The sequence below is a fragment of the Salvelinus fontinalis genome, chromosome 10, assembly GCF_029448725.1.
Source record: "Salvelinus fontinalis isolate EN_2023a chromosome 10, ASM2944872v1, whole genome shotgun sequence".
NCBI classification, from domain to species: Eukaryota; Metazoa; Chordata; class Actinopteri; order Salmoniformes; family Salmonidae; genus Salvelinus; species Salvelinus fontinalis.
Genome location: NC_074674.1, coordinates 4,859,525 through 4,865,719, shown reverse-complemented (window position 1 = coordinate 4,865,719; position 6,195 = coordinate 4,859,525). Strand labels below are relative to the sequence as shown.

The following is a 6,195-nucleotide window of genomic DNA, read 5'->3' as shown; positions in this document are numbered from 1 at the left end:
TATGCAGCTTTTTGAGTTTTGAATTAATATGGAGCTTACTACTGAGACCTGCATTCAAAGCTTTGCATTATGACCAATGACAGAAGGAGAGATCATCTTAAGAAATTCCTTCATGTTTATGGTGAATGCCCTTTCAATGTCAAAGGCCTCTGAATACTGCTTGCATGAGATTGCATCAGTGGCATTAGCAAGCAATCTGAATTAATTAATTAATGACTTAATGAGTGGTTTGAGCACATGTTTATTGTCTATCACAAACATAATCATACAAATCAGATTAGTTTCTTGAGTGAATCGTGTCAATTTGTTTGATTGTGGGGTACCCCTGCACATTTATCTGGTACCGATACTTCCTGTATATAACTCTGTTTTTTACTCTTGTGTTACTGTTTTTCTTTTTTAACTCTGCATCGTTGGGTAAGCATTTCACAGTAAAGACTACAGCCATTGTATTCTGTGCATGTGACAAATAACATTTAATTTGATTTATTGAACACACATTACTTTTTAATATATATATACTTTTATGTAAACTTTATTTAACTAGGCAAGTCAGTTCATTCGTATTTACATTTTTATCTACAATGACAACCTACTCCGGACAACCCTGGGCCAATTGTGCGCCACACCGGGACTCCCAGTCACAGCTGGATGTGATACAGCCTGGATTCGAACCTCAGACTGTAGTTACACCTCTTGCACTGATACGCAGTGCCCTAGGCCGCTGTGCCATCCGGAGCTCAATATGAGTGAGAGCTTGGAAACATGTCAAAAATCTCAGGTCAAAAACCCTACAGTTCCCAATACTCCTACGTAGGGAAATAAGAGCCTGTGAGAAGAGCCCTGTGGCTTTAGGCTATTCGGTGTGGGAAATTGTGGGGACCCGGTGTCTAAGTACACGTAGCTAAAATGTCATCACAGGTAAGACATTTAACTCGTTTAGTATAGTCCGTTTGTAACTCCACTCGCTACTTGTATCAGTATAGTTTGTTTGTGCGGTATTGGCTAGCGTTAATGTTCCGGTCGGTAGCTAGCTAACGTTAGATAGAACTCACTCACTTGGCTAACGTTAGCGCCATTATGAAAAGATGCATGAGAAGGAAGTCCTACAATATTACAGTATTGAGTATTGAGAACGCTCGGGGGAGCAGGCAATGTTGGAAAGTCATGTCTTTAGACGTACTTTTCTTAAATGTAGTTTTGTAACTGAATAAAACAAGCCGAAAACAAGGAAATTGTGTTCGCGTTTTTTGTTGTTGCTGTGAGTCAATGGGGTAACCTAGGTAACCACTGTTTTTTTAGGTTTAGAACTCTTATATTACTCTTATATTATTATTATTATTTTATATATATTTATTTTTTTATTCAAAATACAGATCATCAATTTACATTGTTACATCATACAAAACAGAACGCAGGTATTAACGAGAAAATACTTAAAACATACAAAAAAATCTATGAAGCAATACAAAAATAAACAATTCTAGTGCATTTGTAATCACTCAAAAAATCTTATTATAATGATTCAGGAAGATGTTATTCTTGTTGTTATTCACTAGGGTTAATGTTTTAATAAGATAGTTAAATTCAATTAAAAATATGTGTAATTTTGGTATAGAATTTTGGAATTTTTTTTTGTATATAAAGTATTTGGCAACAAGAATAAAACAAATCACAATCATTTCAATGGTCTTGCTGGCATAAGAACTGGGCAGGTCTGTGTCTGAGCTCGTGCAGGGCTGGGATGGTGCTGTGGCCTGGCAGGGCTGAAATGGTGCTGGGGCCTGGCAGGGCAGGCTTAGTGCTGGGGCCTGGTAAGGTTGGGTTCTGAATGGGGCGATCTGTAACGTAGGATGTCGCAAACTCGGTTTCCAGACATACATCCCTGTTGTAAGGTTGTACCCCAGCCACCCTAAAGCCAGCCTGAATGCTCAAGGGGGTTGCAGCCAGAGGGTAGGCGATTGCCACAATCCCAGGAATGTCATAAATTGACATTGTCTTACCGGGGTTGTTCCTCATCCAGGCATCACACGTGGTGTTGATGTGCCTCTTTAGCTGCCCGTAGACAGACCTGTCTAAGGGTTGAAGCTGATGAGAGCAATGTGGTGGGAATGACAGCATAATTATGCCATTTTCTTAGGCATAATTGAGTCCATCAATGGACAGATGAGGCTCGTGGTTTTGTCCAAAAGGAGTTAACAGGGCTTCTCCTTTGAGTACTTTGTATGCTCGACAAAATGTTTCAGGAAGTCAACAAAGTGTACATCTTTCATCCACCCAGAGGGATTTGCCCCTCCTTTGCTGCCAGGTGGCCCATTGATCAGAAAATGATCGCGGAATTTGACATGGGGAAATATATAATATGGAGGAATACTATTCCCTGTGGCTGAGACAGCACAGGCCAGTGTGACGAAGGTTCCCCTTTCAGCGGAGGTCAGTGACCCTACTTGTTTGAATCCACGTCTGCCCACCACTGTGTCATGTTTCCGTACAGTGGTCACCCCATTTTCATCGACATTCCATATGTCTCCTGGTCCAAATTGATATTTCTGTAGCACTTCTGCTACATTGTCGAAGAAAGCATTAACATTTTCTCTGTTGAAGCTACTTGCCCTGGCAAGGCTAGTTGCCTCTGGCTTTCTCAGTGAAAGCGTTGGGTGACGCTTTAAGAAGCCTGTAAACCACTCCGAGCTGGCCTTTTCTTTTTCTGCCCACATTAGCGTGAACTTCAGCTGGTGTGCCACAGCAAACTGGTAGGCAAGTCTTCTGACCTCACTTGGCGACAGACCAGAATAAATGTCAGCTGACCCAGTAATATACTGAACAAGCTGCATCTTCAAATCAGGTGAAAAAACCTTCCGTGGCTTTGTATAGCCAACCACTGTTGTTGGCATGGCTGTCTTTCTGTCAACTTCTTCTCTCGTAACCTTTTGACAATACCGAGTCAGAGTACGGTAATTTATGTCAAAATCCTTCACTGTACTCCTGATTGATTTGTTCTGCAACTTCACCTGCCTCATTGCCTTTAACATTATGCCAGGTGGTGTGCTGCCATTCTCTGCCTTCCTTTTATCATTTCTAACCATCTTTCTTTCCTTCCCCTCTTTCTTTCTTTCTTTCCTTCCTTCCTTCCTTTCTTCTTTCCTTCAAAAAATAATTTCCTCATTGCAATTACATATTCCATTACAGTCTTATTAAGCCCACCTCCCTGTCTACTATCCTTGTTGCCACAATGCAATTCATAACACCACATTACATTCATGACACTGTATGGAGTTGTGTGTGTATACTGTCTGATACAGTAGGCATGTAGTGTGTTAGTAGACACACACACACGCCAGAGCCTGTCTTGTGTAGTCCAGGGATATGTCTGCTGCTCTAAACTATACGTGTATATATATTAATCCATACAACATTTCAAACTATTATCAGAGCTGGTTACACAATATCACAATGTTTTTTGAGCATGTTCTGTGTGTCTACGTATACTGGGGCAAGTTGTCACATGTGAAGACTTGCCCCAAGGTCATTGAGACAACTTGCCCCAAGGTCATTGAGACAACTTGCCTCAAACTGACATGTTGGCTAATTCTCAAGGTTAGCTCAACATAGGATTGCAGCTAAAGTATCAAAATACATGTTATTGTCTCCTCTACTCAGTGCAAAATTATAATTTTGAACATTCATACATAACAAAGTTTTATTGCATAAAATGTAAAGTGCCAATTCTATACTTTTGAAGGGGAAAAATAAGAAACTTGTGCTCACCTCAGATTAGAGTGACGTTGACCATAGAACATGTAGTCACACAAAGTAGCTATTTGATTTTTGAGATAGCGCCTCGAGTGTTGGAGGTATGAACAGTTTGACAACTTACCCATGTGACAACTTACCTCGCTCTCCCCTACTGCTCTTACACTAGCCTAAAAACGCATTTCAAACTTTAAAACGTGCAGAACGTTCTGGAATAGTGTGCATTTGAAAACATTTATACTTTTAACTCTTTGTCGTTCTAAAACCAAAAACGAATCTACTTTAATGGGATTTCTTCAATGTTCTAAAGTTCCCATTGTTAACTCCCATGACTTCTAACATTCGATTCACTGTAAACATTTACTTTTGACACAAATCAACTACTTTTACAACAAGCAAAAACTTAGAGGGTATGACATATTGGTCTTCTTCTCTGCTATTAAATCAGAAGATAATTGTGTTCTACTCAAAGAGGTACAGCTGTTTTAGGAACCGCACTAACTACTTTCATTAAGCTAACTTCCCACTGTTGAATTAACAACTGCAATAGAACATTCAAAACTGACAAATTATAGCACTGGTGGAGTACATTCTAAGCATTAGACAATGAGTAATCGTTGTGATTTATGACACACATCAGCTACTTTGACCACTTTCCCAACAAGGTAGCCTTTTCCTGCAGTCACTGACCAAAAATGCCCTCGTTGGCCTCATGGATGGAATGTTATTCATATTTCTTATAATTTCATAAATAATGTTTGTTTTTTTTCATCGACAAATCCGCTATTTCTATGTCAAACAGTTTTGTTATATTTCAGTCTTCTGTGATGTATATAAAGTGTATTATTGGGATGCAAACTCAAAATTGAACACATTTCTATATCTGACATGGTACAGGTGTCTTATTTTATTTAAGCCCATAACCATGTGTGTGTGGTGTATACTTTTGTTTCAAAGTAAATATGTTTGACTAATAATAATCACTCTGTGTAGCCAGTGCAGTTTTTTATTTTATTTTTTATTTTACCGTTATTTTACCAGGTAAGTTGACTGAGAACATGTTCTCATTTGCAGCAACGACCTGGGGAATAGTTACAGGGGAGAGGAGGGGGATGAATGAGCCAATTGTAAACTGGGGATTATTAGGTGACCATGATGGTTTGAGGGCCAGATTGGGAATTTAGCCAGGACACCGGGGTTAACACCCCTACTCTTACGATAAGTGCCATGGGATCTTTAATGACCTCAGAGAGTCAGGACACCCGTTTAACGTCCCATCCGAAAGACGGCACCCTACACAGGGCAGTGTCCCCAATCACTGCCCTGGGGCATTGGGATATTTTTTAGACCAGAGGAAAGAGTGCCTCCTACTGGCCCTCCAACACCACTTCCAGCAGCATCTGGTCTCCCATCCAGGGACTGACCAGGACCAACCCTGCTTAGCTTCAGAAGCAAGCCAGTAGTGGTATGCAGGGTGGTATGCTGCTGGAGAGTAAAAGGTTAACTTAGAGGGTATCAAATCTGACATTTTACCAATCCATTGATACAGCTGTTTTAGTAATCACATCAACTACATTTTATTTAAACTTTTAAAAACCACTGCTGTTTTGACCACTTACCCAAGAACTTACATAAAGGGTATCTGCTTTTTCCCTCATGAACTTCTACAGATGCACCATCGAGAGCATTATGTCGGGCTGTATCACCGCCTGGTACGGCAACTGCACCGCCAGCAACCGCAGGGCTCTCCAGAGGGTGGTGCGATCAGCCCAACACATCACCGGGGGCACACTGCCTGCACACAAGGACATCTACAAAGCTGTGACTGAGATACCTAAAAACAGCTATCTCCAGGCCATCAGACTGCTGAACATTCATCACTAATCGGCCTTCCGCCCTGTACCCTGCCCTGCACCTTAATATAGTAATGTTTACATAATGTTTATTGCTCTGAAATTATTTCTGTAGTTTTAAACAGATAAGATTCTCATTCCTGCATCATTATCTTGTTGAAATGTAATTTGATCTCTGAAAATTACGTTAATTGTTTTCTCAGTTTATATGTAAATACTGTATTCTTGACATAGCTCATCCACATAACTATTGCAGTACATTCCTTTTTCCTACTTGTATATTGTCCATACTGTCTATATGTATTTATATTCCGGACTCTGATATAGCGCATTCCGATATTTCTTGTTTTTGCCTCTTTTTTGTTGTTGATAATTTGTGTGTTAGATATTTACTGCACTGCTGGAGCTAGAAACACAAGCATTTCCCGGCACCTGCTTTAACAGCTGTTAATCTGTGTATGCCACAAATAAACTTTGATTAGATTTTGACTTGATTTAGATCTGAAATCAAAATGCAAATATCTTCTACAAATCCAACAATAGAGCTGTTTTAGTAAACACATCAATTACATTCTCTCCACTTTTCCAA

General features: G+C 39.9%; 1 long non-coding RNA gene across 1 annotated transcript; it reads left to right on the top strand.

Moving 5' to 3' along the window:
- Positions 1 to 709: 709 nt before the first annotated feature.
- Positions 710 to 5,945, top strand: LOC129863203 (uncharacterized). The gene is made up of 2 exons (XR_008760940.1): positions 710 to 921; positions 5,424 to 5,945. It is a non-coding gene; the product is annotated as an uncharacterized LOC129863203 (long non-coding RNA).
- Positions 5,946 to 6,195: the final 250 nt, after the last annotated feature.